Source organism: Platalea leucorodia, assembly GCF_965183815.1.
Source record: "Platalea leucorodia genome assembly, chromosome: Z".
NCBI classification, from domain to species: domain Eukaryota; kingdom Metazoa; phylum Chordata; class Aves; order Pelecaniformes; family Threskiornithidae; genus Platalea; species Platalea leucorodia.
Window position 1 is genome coordinate 69,075,026 of NC_138858.1, and position 25,822 is coordinate 69,100,847.

The window sequence follows — 25,822 nt, forward strand, 5'->3', positions numbered from 1 at the left end:
TTTGCAGAACTTTTAATGCTAGGAACACAAGAGAGGAATTGGCTTTCAGTGGTTGTTTGCAAACGTCATTTGCCTGACCAGCTCCGCAGCAGAGTGTGGGATCACGGTGTACAGGGCAGTTTCCTGAGCTGGGGAAACCCCAGGGGAGTGCAGAGACCTGCCGAGAGCTGGCAGCTCTCACGAGAGCGGCTCGCAAGGCCTGGGCGGGGTCAGGAGTAAGGGCAGCCGCCCTCCACTCCCCCAAAAAGCAGCCCCAGGGAGCGCTGCAACCACGAGCACTGCCAACATGGTAGGCAAACAGGGCCTGGCATGGCAGCCGGGGCGTGGCACAGCAGCTCGCATGGGAGGGCACACAGGCAGGGCACCTTTTTGAAGGAGGGGCATTGCACTGTCTGAGCGGGAGACTTGAAGTACACATAACCCAGCAACCAGGCACCGTTCTGTGACCACCTGCACAGGTCAAGGGCACTCATCCTACCTGACCCTCAAGGCAGAATGGTGGGCACTCGTCTGAGAGCAGCGGCTGCTGCTCTCTCTGGGGCGGTCTGCGCCATCTACCCCAGCAGTGACTGATGCCTCCACCCAGATGGAGCTGCTGAAGGGAGAGGCTGCAGTGCAGACCCTCAGACAGCAGGACATGCGTAGACCTTTCTCCTGGGGCAGGGACAGGCGGCAGGCCTGCCTGCAAAATTTGTGCCCTGGTGGAGGACCTCCTGCAGCAAGTGGCTGAGCTGCAGGAGGCAGTGAGAAGGCTGCGTAACATCAGTGAGGCTGATAAAGAGTTAGATAGCTTGTTCCAAGGACAGTCTGCAGTGGACCCACAGCCCGTGGCAAAACAGCCAAAAATTCCCCCGCTGGCACACACAGAAGGGAGCAGGGCCAATAATGCAGAAGAATGGACGGTTGCAGCAGCAAGGACCAGCAGGAGGAAGAAACTTCCTCCAAAGCCTGAGGTACCCTTGCAGAACCACTTCACCACTCTGCAAACTGAAGAGGAAAGACTTGTCACAGATGATGGAGCTGAGTAAGGCAGTCTGATCTGCTCACTATATAACAACCACCACAACTGAGAAAAAGCAATGGGTGATAGTAATAGGCGACTCTTTTCTGAGAAGTATGGAGGCACCCATTTGCTGACCTGACACTCTCTCTAGAGAGGTGTGCTGCTTACCAGGGGCTCATATCAGGGTTGTCACTGAGACACTACAAAGCATCATACAGTCCACTGACTATTATCCGCGGCTGTTGTTTCACGTGGGCACCAGTGATACAGCCAGCAGCAGTCTGAGGAATATCAAGAAGGATTACAGAGCCCTGGGAGTGGCGGTAAGGGACTCTGGAGCACAGGCAGTTTTTTCGTCAGTCCTCCCAGTCAAAGGGAAGGGCTTTGAAAGGGCCAGTCAAATCTCGCAAACCAACAAATGGTTACAGGACTGGTGCCACAGACAGGGGTTCTGCTACTTAGATCATAGGACTCACTTTGAGAAACCTGGTGTACTAGGGGTTGATGAGGTCCATCTGCCAGAGAAGGGGAAGAGCATTTTCAGTCCCAGGCTTGCCAAGCTGGTGAAGAGGGCTTCAAACTAAAGCTACGGGGGGACGGGAACCTCAATCCATCCCACTCCTACTGGTTTGATCACAGTGCCAGCAACAGGTGCCCAGAGCCTGGAGAAGGATCACAGGTCAACAGGAGAGCACCTGAAGAGCAGCACAAAGGAATTCCAGCCACTCCAGCCAGTAAGACAGCTTCATGGGGGCCCAACTTAAATGCCTCTATGCAAATGCAGGTAGCATGGGGAAAAAACAAAAGGAGTTAGAGACATGTGCATGCCTGCAGGGCTATGATCTTACTGGCATTATGGAGATGTGGTGGGATGGCTCCTATGACTGGAGTGTTGGAATGGAAGAATACAGGCTTTTTAGGAAGGACAGGCAGGGGAGACAAGGAGACGGTGTTGCCCTCTTTGTCAATGACTAGCTGGAGTGCATGGAGCTCTGCCTGCGGATGGATGAGGAGCCGACCAAGAGCTTATAGGTCAGAATTAAAGGGACGGCAGGGACAGGTGACATTGTAGTGGGGGTCTGGTACAGGCCACCCGACCAGGAAGACCGAGCAAATGAGGCACTCTATAGACAGACAGGAGCAGGCTCACGTTCACAAGTCCTGGTTCTCACGGGGGACTTCAACCACCCCAGTATCTGTTGGAGGGACAACACAGCAGGGCAAGAGCAATCCAGGAGGTTCCTGGAATGTGTTGATGATAACTTCCTTCTCCAACTGATAGAGGAGCCAATGAGGAGAGGTGCTCTACTGGGCCTTGTTCTCACCAACAAGGAGGAGCTGGTGTAGAATGTGAAGCTCAAGGGCAGCCTTGGCTGCAGTGACCATGAAATGGTGGAGTTCAAGATCCTTAGGGCACCAAGGAGGGTGCACAGCAAGCTCACTACCATGGACTTCAGGAGAGCAGACTTTGGCCCCTTCAGGGATCTGATTGGTAGAGTACCATGGCGTAAAGCCCTGGAGGGAAGAGGAGCCCAAGAAAGCTGGTTAGTACTCAAGGATCACATCCTCCAAGCTCAGGAGAGATGCATCCCAACAAAGAGGAAGTCAGGCAAAAATGCCAGGAGGCCTGCATGGATGAACAAGGAGCTCTTGGACAAACTCAAACATGAAAACAAGCCTACAGAGGGTGGAAGCAAGGACAGGTAGCCTGGGAGGAATACAGAGAAATTGTCTGATCAGCCAGGGATCAGGCTAGGAAAGCTAAAGCCCTGATAGAATTAAATCGGGCCAGGGACATCAAGAGCAACAAGAAAAGCTTCTATAGGTCAGGGATAAAAGGAAGACTAGGGAAAATGTAGGCCCTCTCCAGAAGGAAACAGGATACCTAGTTACCCAAGATATGGAGAAGGCTGAGGTACTCAATGACTTTTTTGCCTCAGTCTTCGCTGGCAAGTGCTCAAGCCACACCACCCAAGATGCAGGGACTTGGACAATGAAAGACTGCCTGCTGTAGGAAAAGATCAGGTTCAAGACCGTCTAAGGAACCTGAAGGTGCACAAGTCCATGGGACCTGATAAGATGCTTTAGCAGGTCCTGAGGAAACTGGTGGATGAAGTGGCTAAACCACTATCCATCATATTCGAGAAGTCGTTGCAGTCCAGTGAAGTTCCCAGTGACTGGAAAAGGGGAAACATAACACCCTTTTTTAAAAAGGGAAAAAAGGAAGACAGGGGGAACTACAGGTCCGTCAGTTTCATCTCTGTGCCTGGCAAGGTCATGGAGCAGATCCTCCTGGAAACTATGCTAAGGCACATGGAAAATAAGGAGGTGATTAATGACAACCAACATGGCTTCACTAAGGGCAAATTGTGCCTGACAGATTTGGTGGCCTTCTATAATGGGGTTACAGCGTTGGTGGATAAGGGAAGAGCAACAGATGTCGTCTACCTGGAGTTGTGCAATGTATTTGACACAGTCCCACACGACATGCTTGTCTCTACATTAGAGAGACATGGATTTGACAGATGGACCACTCAGTGGATAAGGAATTGGCCAGATGGTCACACCCAAAGAGCTGCGGTCAACGGCTTGATGTCCAAGTGGAGACCGATGACGAGTCGCATTCCTCAGGGGTCGGTATTGGGACTGGCGCTGTTTAACATCTTTGTCAGCAACATGGACAGTGGGATCGAGTGCATCCTCAGCAAGTTTGCCAACGACACCAAGCTGTGTGGTACAATTGACATGCTGGACGGTAGGGATGCCATCCAGAGGGACGTTGACAGGCTGGGGAGGTGGGCCTGCAAACCTCACGAAGTTCAACAAGGCCAAGTGCAAGGTCCTGCACCTGGGTCAGGGCAATCCCAAGCACAAATACAGCCTGGATGGAGAATGGATTGAACGCAGTTCTGAGGAGAAGGACTTGGCTCAACATGACCCAGCAATGTGCACTTGCATCCCAGAAAGCCAACTGTAGCCTGCGCTGCATCAAAAGAAACGTGACCAGCAGGTCGAGGGAGGTGAGTCTCCTCCTGTATTCCGCTCTTGTGAGACCCTACCTGGAGTACTGCATTCAGCTCTGGGGCCCCCAACATAAGAAGGACATGGACCTGTTGGAGCAAGTCCAGAGGATGGCCACAAAGATGATCAGAGGGCTAGAGCACCTGTCCTATGAAGACAGGCTGAGAGGGCTGGGGTTGTTCAGCCTGGAGAAGAGGAGGCTCCAGGCAGACCTTACAGCAGCCTTCCAGTACCTGAAGGGGGCCTACAAGAAAGCTGAAGAGGGACTTTTTACAAGGGCATGTAATGATACAACAAGGGTTAATGGTTTTAAACTGAAAGAGGGTAGATTTAGATTAGATATAAGGAAGAAGTTCTTTACTATGAGGGTGGTGAGGCACTGGAACAGGTTGCCCAGAGAAGTTGTGGGTGCCCCATCCTTGGAAGTGTTCAAGGCCAGGTTGGATGGGCCTTTGAGCAAGCTGTTCTAGTGGAAGGTGTCCCTGCCCATGGCAGGGGGGTTGGAACTAAATAAGGTCCCTTCCAACCCAAACCATTCTATGATTCTACAATTGCTGTTCAACAAGTTACCCTGGAAATAGGAAGAGAAAGAAAACATGATGCAAAGATTTTTAAGAACCTTAATGTTTTGTGACTTTTCAAAATTGCCTAACATACTTTCTCTAAATTATTTCTAAATAATTTTCATCTTATATAACATCAGAACTTAAAGAAGCTCAATCTGGCGCTGGAAATGAGCTTTTATCAGAATCCACAGTCATAAATTACCCAACTCTACATACTATCTTTAGAGACAATACAGGGGGAGAAAGTGAGAGGCAGTAATGTTCTCCATTCCTTTTTTTTTTTCTTAAGCTGTGCAGATTCTTTTCTCTGTCATGCTTGCACAATACCGTGACTCTGTTCACTTCCAGAGAGCTGTGCTAATGCTCAAATTACTCTACAAAGTAGAAAACCAGAGCCCTCTTCAACACAAATGACTTGAATGAAAAAAGCCACACTCATTTTACTTAAGAACGGCAGTCTAAAAACATTACAAAGTGATAAGAACTTCTTGCCAGTTAGAAACCATGAAATATGTTTAGAAATTAGCTTCTAGTTAAACCCGGCCTTTTGGAGCATAATGTAGCTAATGTTCATCTTGCTGAAAAGTGTAACTGAGAGAGTAATTTTTTATTAATAATGTATCCAATGAGGCTCACTCTTTTTTTTTTTTTTTTTTTTTTTTTTTACATGCTATCATTATCTGCACACAAATGACAGTTTGCTCTGAATCTTTATCACTCAAAAATATCTGGCCATCTTTTACTTTGACATTTCTTTGGAGCTGTACAGGCTTCTTAACTGAGACTCATTTTCTTCACATGTTCTAATGCAAACAGTATTTCAAATCGACTGTAGCTGTTTGTAAACACGTAAGTCACATGCTTCCTTTCTAATTGTGCAGAAGCTTATGGCACAAGCACTTTAGTATATGCATACAAATCTGCTTTTCTCCTTCCATGTATGTGTGCATAAGCGTAAACATTTCTGTATAAATGTACCATACAAAGGTACTGTAAGGGAGGGGACTTCTCATGGATTAGGCTACACCTAAGACAACATCAGACAGCAGGCATCCCCATAGCTATCTACCCACATTATGGAGTCAGGGAAATTAGGTCAGTCTTCAAACCATTTCTAGATATGATACCTTCAGGATGATGCAGACACATTTGGCTATGGCTGAGCCACAGGAAAAGAGATTGCTCTTTGCTTCGAAAATCAAAACATAGGACATACTGAGTTTCATGGATGAGCAATTTAGTCTAGAACAGAGTAATTTCTGTTTCCATGTCTTTAACCAACTCATTTGACATTCAGAAGAAGAGTGCTAACTAGAGATTGTATCTGGAGGCCCTGCAGTCAAAGTCTTTGTTCTGCCCTCAGGAGCACTGGCATCACAGTCCTCATAGAGAACAGCACAGTCCTCCCAACCAGCCCAGCTCAGCAGGTCATCATCCTTCTTGGCTGCCAGGATAACACCAATGGCTGACCCCTGTGCAAAGATACAGCACTGATTGCATCCCTCTGCCCATTCTGATCTTTAGCAACACATTGTAAACAGATGGCATGTGCTATATGGCACAATTGCAGCTTCATTTCTTCCAAGTTTTTATATTTTTATTGGCTGTTCCCTGACTCATTTTGCAAAAGGCAAGCATCAAATAGCTATAATGATAATTCTTCTGGACTTGACGACAGTCACTAATGTTCACTGTATGATTTAGCTAATGCGTGTTATAACGTACAAATAAGATGATACATCTGTAGTGTATTTAGTAAAACCGTGGGTAAAAGTAGTTTTGTACACTTAAAAATAAGTTTGCTTAAGTAAACTTTAAAAAATAAGATCATTTTAATTTCTTGGGGAACAGAGAATCTTAGAAACAATGAGTTTCACCTTTGCTTCTTGTGATGATCATAAGTTGATCTCATGGAGAAATGATTGAAATTCTACTACTGTGTTTTAATATCACATCAAAGCAATCTACAATCTTCATTTAAAAAAAAAAAAAAAAAAAAAAAAAAAAAGATGACAAAAAGTCAACTACCTCAGATAGACAAGAGTTGCAGGGAGCTCCCAACAGCAAATGCCAAGTCAAAAGAAGTCATTCACACCATAAAGAAACTAGAAAGACATCTCTGTATGAAGTCAGAGGAAATGTCTCTAATTCTTACCAGCTGCCTTGCAGTGAGATCCTGCTCCAACACAAATGGCAAGGGCATGTGCTTCTGTGACCACAGCAGCATCCTCAGCTAGTGCACATAGTTCTGGCAAACTCTAACCACAATGTAAAGCCTCTTTGAGCTTCCCTGCTACACTTGCCAATGTATGTAGGAATCCAGGAGCATTTTAGCCTAAAAATAAACACTTTCCAGCACAGCACATTCAAACCTGCATCTCTTGCAATTACAAAGAGACATTCTACTCAGATACCCCATAAGGCATTTCTACCCCTAAACCAAAACCTCTGCCCCAATTTGGTCAACAGCTGTTGAAAACCTGATCAAACAAAAGGCATAATGATATCTGAAATTTCCTGTTACATTTCATCTTTGCACTGACTGCCATGTTGGTTAACCCTATTTTGAAATCATTCAGACTACCTGTCTTCATGAACAAATTCACAGCAACAAGAGAAAAAAATGTTGGGATATGTACTTTTTGCATTCACTAAGCAAAGGTATTTTTGATTAATTTAAAAAAACAGTATAAATTGGCTTGGGTAAGTGCACTCTGCGCTAGGTTAAAAACTGGCTGGACGGCCGAGCCCAGAGAGTGGTGGTGAATGGAGTCAAATCCAGTTGGCAGCCAGTCATGAGTGGTGTTCCCCAGGGCTCAGTATTGGGGCCAGTTCTGTTCAACATCTTTATCAATGATCTTGATGAGGGGATTCACTGCACCCTCAGTAAGTTTGCAGATGACACCAAGTTGGGTGGAATTGTTGACCTGCCTGAAGGTAGGAAGGCCCTACAGAGGGACCTGGACAGGCCGGATCGTTGGGCCAGGGCCAACTGTATGACATTCAACAAGGCTCAGTGCCGGGTCCTGCACTTTGCTCACAACAACCCCATGCAACACTACAGGCTTGGGGAGGATTGGCTGGAGAGCTGCCTGGCAGAAGAGGACCTGGGGGTGTTGGTTGACAGCTGCCTAAACATGAGCCAGCAGTGTGCTCAGGTGGCCAAGAGGGCCAATGGCATCCTGGCTTGTATCAGTAGTGTGGCCAGCAGGACCAGGGAGGTGATAGTGCCCCTGTACTTGGCACTGGTGAGGCTGCACCTCGAGTCCTGTGTTCAGTTTTGGGCCCCTCACTGCAGGAAGGACATCGAGGTGCTGGAGCGTGTCCAAAGAAGGGCAACAAAGTTGGTGAAGGGTCTAGAGAACAAGTCTTACAAGGAGCGGCTGAGGGAGCTGGGGTTGTTTAGTTTGGAGGAGGCTGAGGGGAGACCTTCTTGCTCTCTACAACTACCTGAAAGGAGGTGGTAGCGAGGTGGGGATCAGTCTCTTCTCCCAAGTAACAAGCGATAGGATGAGAGGAAACAGCCTCAAGCTGCGCCAAGGCAAGTTTAGGCTGGATATTAGGAAAAACTTCTTCACTGAAAGGGTAGTCAGACATTGGAACGGGCTGCCCAGGGAAGTGGTTGAGTCCCCATCTCTGGAGGTATTTAAAAGATGGGTAGATGTGGTGCTTGAGGACATGGTTTAGTGGTGGACTTGGCAGTGCTAGGTTAACGGTTGGACTCGATGATCTTAAGGGTCTTTTTCAACTTTAATGATTCTATGATTCTATGAAATTCTCCCTTCTTTCTATATCTGAATGAATTGTTAGAAATCTGTACTTAGAGCATCAGCTATGAAAACTCTTCAGCAACAATTTTTATACTGTAAGTAGCAAAAAAACCCAACATGCTTAAAAATAATTAAACAGTACTCTGTCAATAGCTTTAAATAAAACATGATTATTTACTGCTGTTTTGAAAGCTGTTCATTTGCTCAAAAGAATGCCCCATGTGTTTATACCAGAAACATATATTAGAATGTTTTATGCTAAAAAGTATGTAGATTGCACTAACCAATAATCATAACTGATTTGGCAATTAGCAACTAAGTTGCTAATTTTATGACACCACATTTGCATAGAAATCTTAGCGGCACTACTACAAAGACTGATTAGGCCAATTTCCCCACTCAGATTTGATCCTTTCCTTCACTTTCACAGTGGGCATTAGCTTAACCCTGTAAAGACTATCACAATAGGATCTGTAAGATAAGAACAGTATTTTTACCCAAAGCTTTTTCTGATTTATGAATTCCTATACTAATAGCTGTTCCAACATAATGGTATATTTCCTAAGCAGGAAATTCATTCCCATTTCATACATAAAAACAAGGCTGATCTATGTTAGCTATGTCTGCAAAATTTGCATTTCATTCGGGGTTTTGGAGTCAGCAACACATATCTTTTGATCATTAAACCCATCCAGGGATAGCTGACACCATGAGTGAGTCTACGAGTTCTGCTTTTGTGGCTATATTAAAACTTGTAACTATTCCTGATGATTTTTTAGAAGTCAAAGCAATCATACACACACACACACACACACACACACACACAGAGAATTATGAAAGAACAAGCTCTTAAGAAAGTCAGTTTGTAACATTGGTTATGAACTTGGCAAATGTTTTCACACACCGAGACAATAATGGATACAGGCAGTGTGATGCAATTTATGAGCACTTTAGCTGTGTGTTAGTGAGGAACAGAATGGCCATGGCTATTTGCCTCATTAACATTTACTTTACCTGTGCAAGACCAGAATAACCTTCAGTTCATGACCTGAGTCCTTCTTACATTATCAAAGCACTGTATAGAGTGCTAAAACTCTTGACCTTTGGTCATCTGCAAATATTGGGTCGACACCCACATTCAGACACTTCTGTTGATCTAATTTTTCAGAGGAGCAGAGATCAAGTGCCAGACATAAGTTCTGAAACTCTTACAGGCATCTGCATAGACATTTTTGGAGGCCAAGGGCTATTACGCAGACATTCACTCACTGTTCTGTAGTAATTCAGGTATTTACAGACAGAGGAGAAGACCTGCCTTTGGCCTAAGAGCAGGGTTGATATTTTTTATATTTGCAATGCTAAGTTAATTATCTTTCACTGTAACCTTTGGAGACAAGCCTGACTTGTAGCAATAGTTTCATCAGTCCAAACTACTTTAAAAATATAGACAGCTTTTGGGAACATAAAGTTAAGGTGACATAACAGTTTAATGCAGGGAGCAATTCATGGCTTATCATAAACAACATAAAATTGGAATGAGGCTTTCTACAGAAATCTGTTTTCTAGAAAAGTCTAGCAGAGATATTACTAGTCCTGCTGTAAACTCTATCACTGGAGAAAAACATGCAAAAAATACAAGCATATAGATATACATGTCACATACATAAGCTATTCTTGCAAGGTTTTTGTTGATAGCAACATTGCAGTTGCCAAGATTACCCACTTCCTTATTTTTTTTTTTAACCCATCCCTCTACCCCATCAGCTTCCCTTTCTCACTTACAGTTGATTCTGGATTTCTCTGCTCACCTATGGGGCACCTCCAGCTCTGCTTGATCTCATATATTTCTTCTTAAAATAGTGTCAGATCAGGCACTGTCCCTTATGCTGCCCCAGTAACACCAGCTTTCACAGGCTGTTACTGGGATGTTCTCAAAAGCACTTCTCGGCCTTATGGCACACTCACAACAACCAGGAACATTTCTGCAAACTGATGTCCCAGGTTAACACTTCCTCCCCCAGTGCCAAAATGAAACTATATTCTGCTGTAATGTGTGTAAAAATCCAGTTACTTATGGAGGTAACTGGGGCACGTTCATTTTTATTTAGCTGTATGAAAAATGTTCCTCATCATTGATTTGTTTTGGTGCATATAGTTTCTTATATCATTTTGCTGCCTTAATGTTCCACTCATCCTCTCCCACTATCCATTTCACTCATTTGCTAGAACTTACTTAAAATTAGATTTAAGTTCCTTGGAGTAGCAATTTTGTCTAGCTATATGCTCATTCACGGAGGACTAAAACTTTAAGCCTTTAGACATTACTACAATAGAAGCAAGGAAAAAGCAGCATGACATCAAAGCTCTGTTTTGTTTTCTTGCGGGAATGATTGTTAAACTGATCACGAAACTCTGAATGATTTTTGTGTCTTTCTGGCAATGCTATGACTCATCTGTTTGTTCTCCTTTCGTCCTTTTCTTTGACGACCTACCTTGGCCACCGTGTATCCAAGAGCAGTAATTCACCCCTGTGGTGAATCACCATTCAGGATTTAGATGTTTCCAATGAGTCATACTTAACCTTATAGGAAGTAGAATGCTTAGACTACATAAATTGTGCACTTTAACCATGATGTGTTTAGAAGTCCATGACTGGAAAACAAAATTACATATTTCAGTGGCAGAAGTAAAATAAAATTTTGAACTACTTTAAACTCTGCATAAGCAAATCCATTTTTTTTTATTCAGTTAAAAAACATTGGTTAATGTATACATGAGAGAGGGCTCCTTTACAAAAGTTTTTCCATCACTGCAATCATGGGCTTAACAATCTTAAGAGCAAATACTTTTAACATCATGTTCCTCATCTGCAAAGCCCAATAATACCAAAAACTCCCACCCACAAAACAACAGAATTCATATCCAGAGATTCAGAATGAGTTAAGGGACTGCATTTCAGAAATCAGACACACTCAGATCCACTATTCAGAAAATTTATTGTATTACATTTCCTTTCATCTACTCTTCTTTGCACTGTATTTTCCAATGCTAAGTGTCTGCCTTCTGTTATAGAAATTCCCTGTGAGGAAAAGTTATTTGTAATCAGCATTCATTCCCATGTGCCTGCACAGACCACCTGCAGTTAATGAGAAAGCAGGATTGTCTTTTTTGTTTTAATTTCCATTCTCATTTAAGAAAGGAATTAACTCTTCAGAACAGTAAGTGTCAAAGGGACTGAAATGGGCAAATGAAACAAAATAAGACAAGAGGTTTTGCAGGCAGTATGTTGTCAAAGTAATTTGTTGGCTCCAGAAGGTGTGCTGGGGGAGATATTAAACTGAAGCTATACCCCTACACAGCAAATTCAGACTCGAGTCTTGATTTGTTAGCAGGAGGACTTTGGCTGCTCTAAGTGCCTTCTGAAATTTGTCATAACTGGCTCCCTGACGAACCCTCCTTCTCGAGCAGTGAGCACAACACTGGTGAGATTCTACCTATATTCTCACTTATTACTGTTGAGACAGGGAAAACTACTGAAAATTGCTTAGTTTTGTGGAAGAAAGAATGGAATAAGACACACAACAACAGTGTATTTTACCTGCATCATCTGTGACGGGTAAGTAAGTTTTAGTTCGTTGGTTATAATAAAACCTCAGACTGTATTAACGAATGTTATGTAAGATATTACTGATAACAATGATGTGTAATGACCTTAAAATACAACTTTCTTAATTTAAATCTCTGCAGAGATGTGAAGAGAGGCCATTGGCTTTTGTGCACAAATTACAGGATACCTGGATTAACAAAGTGCAAATTAGTAAGGCTTGAACATATTTAAATGCTTTCAGATCAAAACGTTAAGTATCTATCTTCGCTACATAAGATGTGGTTAACACTAGAAATTATACATTGTCTCAGTACAGTGTCTCAAGACACTGACACTGACACTGAAATGTTAAGAGTGTCTTAAATGCCTGGTACTTCACCTATGTGTTCAGTCTCCTAGCTTCAGTTGAAAGAAACTTAATACATTTATGCTGATGTAAAACACACAATTATAAAACGTAATAATGGATAGAGCTTGCAGGTATGCCTGATACAAAATACTGCTGGTGCACATACCCTACAGATACACTGGTTTTTGTTTGTTTAGACTTTAAAATGTACCTGGACAGTACGGCAAGACAGTATCCTACTCAAAGCTGATGTATAGCAGCATATCTGCTCAATGGACACAACAGCAAATAGAATTAGTAAGTCCTTAGTATTCAAATTCAAGCCTATAAACAATTTTGAACATTCAGTAGATCATCACGGATGTCAGAATATGCATACTTTATTATCAGTGCACAAGGTAATGTTTTATAATACCTCAATACTTCAGCCTCAAACAGAATACAATCATCTCAAGGTTGCTAAGGCCCATGTTCCAAAATGATAAGCCAAGTATTGAGTTATGTGCTGTGTCTTCCACCTTAAACGGGAAGAAAAAAATCCTGGAATATTAAATTACCTTGGACACTGATGCAACAAAACTATTTGAAAACGGTCTTGTAGCGATAATTGTGTTTCTGATTGGAGTCCTGCAGAAAGGAAAACAAATATTTTCTGCTAAAGAACCATGAACTACTTCTTCATCCACAGACAGTATAGTAATACTACATAATTATCCATAGAATAGTGATTTTTTAGGCTAAGCTTTGTAAATAAAGTGCAAGTATATGTATTTACATATCAAAAGCATGCATGCATGTGTCTGCATGTACATAATTGTCTCGTATGAAAATCTTACATAGCATATTGCTTGAACAAACTTAACTTCCTTCACAGCTGGGCCATTGTTGTGGAGTGCTATTCTATCCCTATTATAAATCGCAAATGAAGGATAGACACTAAACAATTTGCCAGTGGCCACACTTGGACTGTGAACTAAATATGGGTCTTCCAAGTCATGTGTTAGTGCTCAAAGTTCTTAGAGAACCATTCTTAATCTGCAGAGTGTGAAACACCAGCCCTAGCAATCACCAAAATAATTTAAAAAAAGATAAATGAGAGTGAGAAGTAAGAAGTGTGAATATAATGACAGTGCTCATTACACCATGATATAATCACACAGCAGTCATAAACTAAATAATTTGAAAAGTATCTCCAATTGCCTCCTCTGTCAAACCTCTGCAAAAAAAGCACAGGTTTGTTAGTTCTCATGAAATGTTATAATATTTACCAATATACTCATACTTGGTCCCAGTATTTTAGCTTAATTTCCTGTTTGTAAATATAGCAAGACTTATGGTGGAGTTAAAAAGTATATTCCACTATCATGTGATATAAAATGTGACCTATCACTAAGCACATGATAATCATTCACTACCCTCTTTCCATTTATTGCCCTTTTATTTTGACACGTCTCTGGAAGACAACCCTGGATCTCTGTCTATAGTGAATTACTTTTCATCTCTGAAAGAGGAGGGAACTCAGAGGTGAAAGTCTTCCCAAGATCTCTCTTTCAGTTTTGGGATACTTTTAGGACCAAACATAGGAGATAGGGAAAAGCAAATATTCCCTACAAAAGAGTTTTCTCCCCTTGTCAAGAAATGTCAAGAAAATGAAATGTCACAAAAAATACCATATAAACAAAACATATAAGTAGACATAATAAATAGAAACTGAATAGAAGATGTCACACAGCATTTCAAGCATACTCAAAACTTGTTACATACCTAGAACATACAGAATTTAAAATGTTCTTCAGTTAAAAGATAAAATTTAGCCCAATTTTAGTATGTTATCTATCTTACCATTTCAAATTATTACAGTTGTAATTTATTTTATTTCAGTATAATACAGGAAGCTTTATGTTCTCATGACATTAATTACAAGCTATGAGATTTGGGTAGACAGAGGAAAGAACAAAACTTACATGTGTAACAGACTGCTATATAAGAAAACTGTTGGTTTTGTGGTGGTTTTTTTGGGGTTTTTTTGTTGTTGTTTTTTTTTTTAATTCAGCACTCTCCTATGGGCAAAGGGCAAAGAAAAGGTCAAGGAAAAGCAAACGCAAAAGCTAAAGCTAGGCCAAAGCTAAAGCTAAAGGAAAGGAAAGAAAAGAAAGGCTAAAAAAACCCCAGCTTTTCTAGGCAGTTTACTTTATGATCTATGTATCTAAAATAGCTTACTAAAATAACGCACACCTATCTTTTTAAAAGACTTGCTGAACCTTAAAAATATATCTTGAATTATAAGTGTTTGCTTCCCATAAAACTGTCATAATAGCAAGATTATTTTTCTTTTAGAAAAATAATTAATTCATATTTGTTAGTAGCTGCAGAATGGTGCTACACACTCAGGCGACTGCCTCCTGGCATCCCAGGGTGGGGAAGCCATGGGAGCAGAACCACACTGCTTGGAAAGAAAACCTGAGGTTGCTTTGCTAAGTGGGACGGGCACAGTGGGTGGGTTGTAGTTTCTGTTCTGCTACCCTTGCACAGTCTGTGCAGACATGGTCGCACCAGCCACAGCCCCTGTCCCATGGCCAGGTTGCAAGAGCACCACAGATGCACAGCACAGGAGAGGCACCCACCGGTCATCTTGTCCGAATCCGGGCTGACGGATGGCTTCTGTGCACCACCTTCACCTCAGGCTCTGCCTCCTGTGAGGTGCTGAACATCTCTGGATACATTCCCCATGGGGGACCCTTGTCATTATTTTCACTGTTTCTTGCTTTCTAACCAAGAGGGTCCACACAAACCACCAATAATCACCTAGCCCCAGGCCAATCTCTTTGACTTTCTCCATATCTCAAGCCAATTAGCAGTTGTTACCTGAGTTACTACTGCCTTCCAGCATCGTGCCCCAAACGTGTTACAAAGTTGTAAAGTTGTTGAAAATTAATTGGTGCTTCTCTGTTTCTTTCCCTGGCATTCCTAAACCTTTAAAACAGGTCAGGTAAGGTTCAGGTCTCGGTTAGCCATGCTTTCAGGTAGGTCTCCACCATGCCAAGTGTTTGTGCTTCTTTGTTTTTCCAGCATGTACAAGGACCACCTTATCATTGAGACCTGGGCATATATATTTTAAGCCTCATCCTGTCTGAGAGGTGCTTCCAGGCATGCACTTTCAGCCCATGATACTTAGAAAGGTCTCAAATGACAGTCTTGGTCTTCTCCAACTGGGCTAAATGCTGTAGCTGAAAATCATCTTTCTTTTCCACCATGTAAGCCTGCTTGTTGAACTGTCATAGACTCCCTGACTAGTTTATTTTGTTTCCTATATCCCAAGCACATGTTCCAACTACTTCACTGCTTTGAAAGAGGTCTTAGGCCCTAACACCAGGGGAGAAATCTCAGCCATGAATACTTTTGCTGCTACCTGGTGACATGCCACCACTTGCATTGATCATAGGGATCTCCAAGCTGGTATTTCAGGGTCAGTTCTGCACTGTGACTACCAGGTACATGGCTTCCAGCAGGGCATGGGCTCAGATCCCAGCACCTGAGAGCTTTGTGTGTCATCTTCTACCAGACTGCATAAATATGTCCTAACATTGAAAGGGGCATGGTCTAAGCAATATATGACACCTGCTGGTGGGTGCTTGGTTCACGTGCTGAGGTCCCTCAAGTGTGTTGTTAATAAAAACTGAAGAATACCTTTAAAAAAGGAATCACAGTTTATCTTTCTTTTCAAGTAAATTAATTTTAATGTTTAATTCTACAAGGAAGACCTTCAGCCTGTGAGTTTCACCAGCTGGAAAGGTACCTGAGATTAGCTATTGGCCTGCTGCTGCTACCCATAAATTCCTTCATGTTCCTAGTACCTTTTGTTCCCATAAGGGCATAGTTCACAGTAACTTGTGCTTTCATTTGTTCTGAGATTTCAAGTGCCTGTAAGGAAACAATTGTTCAAGCAGCTGTAGAACTTTCCACGTAAATCTTAGCCCCCATTCTGGCTGACCAATATATGTTTACTGTTCTCTGCATGTGTCTCTTCTGAGTAGGTGAATCTCAGCACACAGCTTAAAATACTGTTAGCTGAAGCGCTGAATTCTAATTGCAGCACTTAAAACAATCACAGCCAATTTGAATCCTATAATTTTGCCACTGTCTAGCTAAATCTTCTAAATTGAGAACTATCTGTTTGCAAATGTTGATTAAATTAATTTGGCTGATGTGGTCGCTAATGTTTAAGTTTGTGAACTCCACTAATGCTAACGAGTCAGGCAAATACAAAGGTGGTTGTGTGCATACTGTGTTTCTTGTCTGAAGATTATTACGATGTAATACTGAAAAGCTTGTACATAAAGCTTCATGATTTTACTTTCCCGAGTTTACATGAATTCTAATGCTCATAAATAGTATTACGACATGAGTACTAGAATCTCTAGCTTGTTATAAAAGATATGCAAAGCCTTTTTCTTGCCCATTAATGGGCCCAAGTCCTTCAGTCCAAAGTTGAGACAAGGAAACTGCTGAGCTACCATACCCACTTAGTCTGTGGGTTTTTTTTTTCCCAAACCTGTCTAACCAAGTTCAAACTAAAGCAAGCCATGTTTTTCTTAAGCTATGTACACATACCTTTTATTGCCTTGATAGACTCCACCAACTTTTTTCCTAATAAGGCATTTGGCATCTGTCAGGAACTACTGGATACTTGCAGTCTGACATCAACTTAGTGCTGAAAAGTTTCCTCATTCCATGGGGATGGTCTTCTGGAAAGATTTCTTTGGGATGTGAATACCTTGGGTCACTGGGTGACTGAAATTCTTCATTCAACAACAGTTCTCAATTCTTGCGTACCTATATATTGTTGTGCTGGTTTTGGCTGGGATAGAGTTAATTTTCTTCACAGTAGCTAGTATGGTGCTATGTTTTGAATTTGTGTTGGCAACAGTGTTGATAATACAGAGATGTTTTCATTATTGCTGAGCAGTACTTACACAGTGTCAAGGCCTTTTCTGTTTCTCACACCACCCCACCAGCAAGTAGGCTGGAGGTGCACAAGAAGCTGGGAGGGGACACAGCTGGGATAGCTGACCTCAACTGACCAAAGGGCTATTCCATACCATATGACGTCACGCTCAGCATATAAAGCTGGGGGAAGAAGAAGGAAGGGGGGGACATTCAGAATAATGGCATTCGTCTTCCCAAGTAACGATTACGTGTGATGGAGCCCTGTTTTCCTGGAGATGGCTGAACACCTACCTGCCGATGGGAAGCAGTGAATAAATTCCTTACTTTGTTTTGCTGCCATGCATGGCTTTTGCTTTACCTATTAAACTGTCTTTATCTCAACCCATGAGTTTTCTCACTTTTGCTCTTCTGATTCTCTCCCCCGTCCCACCGGGGGACAGTGAGTGAGCAGCTGTGTAGTGCTTACTTGCCAGCTGGGGTTAAACCATGACAACTATAAACTGAGCAAATAATGTGCTGTGGGCAGCGCATTCCTGGTTCTCTCTTTGACAGCAGCTCCTTTTCAGTGTGAACAACATTGGAACATCTAATAGGTAGCATTTAGTACGCAGGCTTGGAAAGGGACATCACGTGACTGATGGGTTTGCTGTGAGCTGAATGGATTTAGTTTATATGGCAGATTACTCAGAATGTGCACTCAACAGCAGTAACATAAATGCTCTTAATCTGCCTGATTTTTCAATTTTAGACTTAAAATGCTTAAGCTAAAAACCCTTTCTTTTTATTATGGATTTTGAAGCATGCAATAGCTCAACAAAAATGTCTTTCCATCTCTCAGTTGTTTAAATTTAAAAAAAAAGGAAGTAAGTGAAATGAAATAAATTACGTTCAAGGACCTGTCCTGAAATTTGGCTCATTCTGAGTTTTCTAAGTCTTTAGAGATCCCATTGGGATCTGCAAGTTGCTGGTTAGAAATGTATTTTGATTTGAAATCACAATAAAAAATCCTAATATAAGAAGTTGTCTTCTAAATTTTTTCCTTCACTAGAAGAGGTGAGATGTTACCTGACTAAGCTAATTATTTCCATTCCCCTCTAAGAACTGAGACATTAGTGGATGAAAGCAATGCTGTAGATTATATAAATCTGAATTTTAATAGGGCAATTTTCTGCTATTTAAAAAAAAAAAAAAAAAGAAAAATGAAGTCTTAGAGCACTAGCATGACAAAATCTGACTGGTATCTGTACTCATTGTATATAATGCCCAAGAATACCCATTTTAGTGATTTCTCATCCCAACCTTTACATATGGAAGTCCTTTAGTACAAGTATAATATAGCCTACAATGCCTCCTTTTACTTTACTTTTCTCTGCATGTCACACTGCATCACTGGGTTTAGCAACTCTGTAGTCCACCCTTTTCTTCTTGGGATCCTCACAGCAGATTAATCATTATTCAGCTCCAATTTCCAGTTTACCTTACTCTTCCTCCAGTGATGACATAATGCCTAAGGTTCAGTTACAGAGTTTTCTCCATGCATCGAGCTCTCTTCTGTTTTCTCCTCTAACACAGGATAACAAACTCCTTGGTGACCCACAATCAACACAATCTGCCTGCAGCATTTTGCTTCATCGCCTGCTAGTTTCCAGCTTTCTGGCTGCCACATCTGTCTTTTTCAGGCTGGGTATGGCAGAGTCTGCCCAGCTGCCAGATTCAGCACATTGCTTGTGCAGTTCCCCAGGCCACTCTGGTCCTGCCTAGTAATTGTTCTTGCAATAGAGATAAGCGAGAGAAAAAAAGATTGCAAAGTACAAAGTGAACATTATGAAATAGACGTAATAATGACCGCTACTTAAACCTTGGTTTGAAATAGAGCTTTGGTCAATGCCATCGGTTACCAAAAGTGAATATTAAGCTGGTGAAATATACAATCAATAAAAAACAACAGAGTTGGGCTCTGGAAACTACTGTGAATTTCCCCTCTGAACAAATTCAGATCCCAAACCAAACAGCTAAAAAGCATATATTCAGAGGCCTCCAATGGGTGGCAAACGTACAACTAACCTTATAATCACAGACCTTTATATCGAAGAAACATGAAAGACTATGAAAAAACCCCACAAAAGTAGGAAGTAATATGCAATATTGCAGTATAAATAAAGCTGTTTAAATGAGGTTTCATCAAAAGCAGGATTAAGACTATGGCTAATTAGCATTTTCTTTAAGTAGCTTACAGTATAAAGCTTCTCACAAATGAAATATATGAGCAGCTGCAAATAAAAACAAATAAAAACAAGCAGTCTATGAAGATTAAAAACAATGTGTTGCCACAGTCTGCAATTTGATAACTCTAGTGAGCATGTATATAAATATGAATGTGTTCTAATTAAGGCAGCAAGGCTACTGTGAGATGATGAGCATGTTTTACTAGCTCATACGGAGGAAGAGAGTCACTCAGCCAGGAGTCCCCTCCACAACTGCCTGAGTCTTTTGTTCCTGAGCAGTGAAATTCCAGCAGCAGCTGCATTTGCCAGAATGACCAAGAAAGTGATGGAGCAGTTTTAGCTTTGTATTCCCACATGTAGGAGCCAAATTAAGGGGAAAGAAGAGTAAAATATTAACTGCAGCTCAATTTTCCATCATGGATTGAGCTGTCTGGAAATTCCCCCAGAGAACAGTTTTCCATCAGAGAATGCTGCTTCTACAGAATTGAAACATTTTTCAGGAAAACATGGGCTTCATGCAAAGGTGCAATGAATAATCACTGGAATATTTACCTTTCACAATAGCATAGTGACTTCAAAATGAAATAATATCAGAACATAATGGTGCTGCCTTTCTCAGAGGTAAGTATTTGACTGCAAAGAAACGGAACGTTTTGGTAACGTCAAAAATTGGTTTTGGTGCATTTTATTTCATGCTGGAAGTCAGAAACATTCCGTTCCTACTGAGGTAATTGCTGAGTATGTTTCTTTCCAGACAGCAAAAATCACTCATTGAGTTCTCAATATGGAATAGCAATAAAAATGGGCAATACAGTGGCAGTTTTCCAAACAAAGGTATATTTGTCGCAGAGCAGGGACATAATAGGCATTTCGTAAAAGTTCTTGTGCAATTGTTCTTGTGAACTATGACAACAAAGGCGTTGTCACAAATTAGCTGAGTTACCGCATTGAGAATGGGAAACCACTGGGAGGAAAGTGGGAAATTATGTTACCTGAAGTTGTGCTAATGCTGGTATTAAGCCCTCACCACACCTACCTGGCTGGATTAGAGCGTGGAAAAAAATTAGGGGAGAAGAAGCAGTTTCCTCCAGGCCAATAGAAAGTTGACTGAGATGGGAAATACATCAGTATCGAGGCACAAATCATCTGCTCTGCACTTCTAAGGGAGAGAGGAGCTCGGGGCAGTCATCTGCCCCTTCCAAAGGAGAGGATAATCTATACCAAGGAAAAATGTGCTGGAAGCTCTGGAAATAGACTATACCTGACTTAATGTTCTATGCTGATTTTTCCTCTGCTAACAAAGTGTTTATCCATCTCCTTCTCCTTGAGGAGTTCAAGAGAAAGCAACATAAAAGAGAACTGGAGACTAAAATGTCCTATGAGGAACTATCAGAAGACAATGGTAAACAAATTTGAACTGGAAAGCTGCAGATACTGTATAAGAAAGTAATGGTTGATTCGTAAGCAAGACAACAGTGAAGTTTTTAATTATGAGGAATGAATATAAATGAGTTCTCATTTTCATCCTCCCACTGCTTTTTTGTCTCTGAATCATTAAGATACAGATTGCAACAGAGGGGAAAGGAGAAGGAAGGTAGAGGATGGCATTATAGACACACTATAATAAAAAATATGTAAATAACATTCTGATATCTCTTGAATCATTGTCATAAGACTTCATACGGTGATAAATGGTTGATTAGCTCAGAGGAAAAGAAGCTATCAGAGACCATGGGAAGCAGAAAAATAGATGCAGGTGGAATAGGGGGTTGGAAAGCAGAGAGACATAAAATCAATACAGAAAGTAATGTCAAAGGAGTCTTTTCCTGATGAAGGGATAGGCTTGCAAAGTTACATGGAAGGACAGAAACCATTAGAAGAGTCCAGGTAAATAACTACTTGTAGCTCATATCCTTTCATATATAATTCACATAAAAGGGCTTTGGGGCTGGGACATGGTAACAAAGTAATATTGATAATATGTAAAGGAGTATTAATAAAAAAATCAAATATTATTTGACTGTGCTAACCTATGAGGGTAATGTGCATATGTATAATACATATAACCATAACATTTATAAGAATTTAATTATATTTTCAGTGAAATATGGTATTTGAATCTGTCCAAAGATGTACTCTCTTGTCATCTGTGCTCTTTGTAGGTATTGTAGTGCTGAGTCATCTATAAATTGGTTGTGATTGGGAAAATATTGCTGAAAAGATGATTCATGATTGAACCATGATTCTTTCCTGATGCTTCCTATAGCTCACAAAAACAGACAGGTCCAGTTTACAGAAAGGTCCTGCAGATAAAATTTATGCATTTCTAGTCCTGTTTACTGAGTTTCTTCAACCAAGAAGCAGAAGTTAACATCTGCAAGACTTTAGTAAAGATAAAAATTTGGCCGTACAAAAGGCCAGCTCTGCAACTTGCCATCAGTAGTGTCTCAAGGTGTGTGCTCTTGCCCCAAAGTCTTTAGTGCCTTTCAGATTATTTGGGGTCATGATGTCTCTGGTGCTGACTTTGAAAACAGCCCCAGTCTCCAGGCTCTGATCATCTGGGTTACTCCTGACATGAATTTGGTTAAGACCCAAAAGAAGCTCTTGGAGTAAGGTGTTTTTCAGCTCTATAATCCCTACTGCTGGGGAGACTGGGAGTTGTGGAAGCCATGCCTCTGTGCAGAAGACAGCTTCCGATGTCATTTAGGGTCTCTCCAGAGGTTCAGGCAGCTGCTGAGAGAGAGGGTCAGAGCAGGGGACAATTCCAGGTCTGCAGCTGCTGCTTCAGTCCCTAGGGACAGCCCAAACTGAAGAGGTTATCCAGTCAGGAAGATGCAAATGGTTGCAGATTTGCTCTTTGGAAAGTCGAAAAATTAGCATGATAGGCCCCTAAAACTGTACTTACCTCTCAGTCTGGTGCACCCTAACCAGCCTCCTAAAGAAAGGCTCCTCATTCCCCTGAGTAAATGGAGGCTTGTCCCATGGAGACATCTGCATCTGTCCTACTCTTCTAAGGCTCCTTTGGCAGTCAGTGGAGATCTAGCCAAGCTGATCAACAGGGGCTGGGACATGCTCATCTTAAAAGTGGACAAGTAAAATAGATCAGCTAAATTGATCTTACTTCTTTCTGTCAATTATGAAGCAAGCAATTATGCAATGACAAGTCTGTGTGTAAACATCTACGCAGCGCAATTTACTTTTAGTCAGGCTGATGCTGTGAGTTTGATAAAAGGCCAATTTGTGTTACAAAAGCACCTTCATTTTTGTATCTACTGTATTGGAGATCACACAGCCAGATGTCTCAAAGAAGCCGCATACGTTTTCCCCACCTGATCTGTCTTTCCTGCCCCAGGCAGACTCCTTTCTCAGCAGCTCTGTACAGGGTGCTTTGCACCACTGTGGCCCTTCCGTATGCTAGAAAGCAGGGGTAAGTATTTCACCCATCAATGTTACCTGTGTTCTTTAGAGCTGCTGGTCATTGTCCTTGTATACCTTTTTATTTATAAGAAATCATTGCTGAGCAATTATATTTGATGCTTTTTCTGCTGATATGCACAGGTGCTGTGTATAGGTGTATCTCAACATCTCTTTGTTCTTGCTGTAGCAATTTTTTGTTAAATTCAATAACAGGCATAGGTCCATACAAATACACAGAAAATATCCACAAACTCCTTATAATCCAGTTTCCAAAATAAAACATTTGAAATGTACAGTAAGAAAAAAAAAGGAAAGTAGAGAAAATATAAAAAACTATGCAATGCTATAAGTGAAAAAAATAGATCTAGTTATATTTCATTAGGAGCAGAGTAGGGTCACACTTCAGCTGCTCTTGTATTACCATGCAAGCTAATTAAAATTTGACTGCTCCATCTCATTTTTTTTTTTATCTTTTCTACTTCAATACCAATGCAAACTGCCCATGAAAACAATAAGGAAAGTTGCAAAGTTATAAGAAAAAGGAAGACCCTTCCATGCTAGTGAGTAAAAGAACCTGAGTCAACCACGTTACTTTGTTTAGGCCTGTCACTATAAATTTCTTTTTTGGACATTCCTCAGCTATGATTTTATATTTACTTTTTCATTTCTGTTAACATGTTTTATAGTAAGTTCTAGATATATAGAGACATAAATATGGCACACACACATATATATACACAAACATATATACACACAGATACAACCATATTTATTTGTACAAATATGCATATGGGTGCTTTCTCTTCAAGTATGAATGTTACAGTTTCATAGTCAGGTTTACTGAAATCCATTTCAACAGAAGTGAACATGGCCAGTCAAGAAAACAAATTCCTATCTTCATGTTTACTTCCCCCTCACTCCTTTCAACATCTAAGTATGGAGGAGGAGGTAGTTATGAAATGCCAGCCATACTCAGAAATTCCAACATACATACAGTCTTTTTGCTATGAACTTCAAATATAATAAGATTCAATCAGTTTTCAAAGGTCATATGGATATATTTTCACCTGTCAACTTTTAGAAGTCTTCTATGGCATTTGTTGTTGAGATGTTTGAATATTTTCCCTTTAGTCAGTTATGGAATGAGAGTGGCAGGTATCTGTGACATCTTTGTATACTGTTCTATATTAGCACCTTTACTGCACAACATGATGAGGACTTCAATTGGGTTTTATGTATCTCAGTCTCTTATGATCCATTGTAAGCTCTACAAGCAGCAAATTAATTTTTATTAATAAGTTTATATAAATCTATCTGTAAACATATTTTATTTGTGTGTGTGTGTGTGTATATATATATATAAAAATATAAAAAAGGCTGTGTGCCTGTTTACACACAGAGACACACAGACAGACCAGAAAGTTAAGAAAAAAATTCTAACGAAGTGGTAGTGGAAACCTAGAAGATGGTACCTTTACTAATAAACTGATTTTAACCTATGCACGTTTATGTCCCACCGGAAAACAGAAGGCTTGTATTAGAAAAGCTATAAGGATTACTTCCTGCATCAAAAATCATGTATTTAGTAATCACTGGAGAGACTTCTAAGTTCTCTATAATTGTATTACAGAGCCACTATACCAAATGAAACATATTATCTCCTTAAATGAATTGATGAAGGTTTTTTATCTATGAATTAGAAGCATTTGGTATGATAATGGTTAGTGACCTTAATGTGCACAGGGATGAAAACTCCTCTGAGTTCCAGGCATCCATGAATTCCAGTACAACCACTGTAAACCTCAGCCTAGAAGTAGCAAATCTTATTCTTAGATAAAATACATGAATTTCAAGAAATTCCATGTGTGTTTTATTCTTCTTTGCTTAGGAAAAACCTATGTGTATAACAGGTCAGCGAAAATAACATTTTTGAAAATTATGTGCTTACTTCTACATAACTCAGGTTTCCTCTCAATTATCTCAACATTCCGTCTTTCTTAAATACTTACAATAACAAACCTCTCCTGAAGTAACAAATAATGTTTATTTGAAAACAAAATTCCACAGCGTAAATTCCAATACCCTTTCATGTTGACAGTTATGTTTTGCATAAATGACAGCGATATTATGTTATTGAACACTTTATTAATTTAGAAGATATGTCATCATCTGAACTTATGTTTGTATTAAGTGAGCATGTCATTGGTATCTGGCAAGTAAAAGCATATACTTAGGTGAGAAAGGAAACAGTAAATTTTCTGGTGTGCAGGGGATACGATTCCTTCCTATGTGACAGGTTAAAAGACAGCGTTTAAGAATAAATTATTTTTTTAATATCTGCACATATGAGGAAAATAAAGATGTTGGACTTCTGGAACAGAATTTGACCAGCAGTAATCTTTCAGAAAATGGAGCAAACCACAGTAAAAGCAACGCATTTACTGAAGACTGCAGGACCTCCAGTCCTTACTAGCACTACCTGGGACAAATCCACAGTTAAAAGTTGCAGTACCTTCCCCCGTTCCCATCAAGGAGTTTCTGGTTTTTGTTCAAACTCTAGCTTAAAGATGCTTGGAAAACTTCCTACCACAGAGGCAAAGACAGTGTAACTATCAAGTTGAGGAAAAAATTACCGTCTGACTACATATGTAATAGCAGATGGTCTATTCACGAGCTGAAACCACTAACATGACAACTCATGATGGAGCTGAGCCAGTAAGAGAAGAATGATAACAGTTCATTTCCATCCACAAAAGCTGCAGAGGGATGCTTTTTCCTCTTTCCATGAGCTAATGCAAAAAGGAAGCAAGGGGGTTAAGCCTGAACTGAACAACCAAACATACTCTCTCTTCCCAGCTTCATCTTTATAGAATTTATCAGAGTTTCTCAGCCTTACACAAGTTCTCTCGAATAGGAA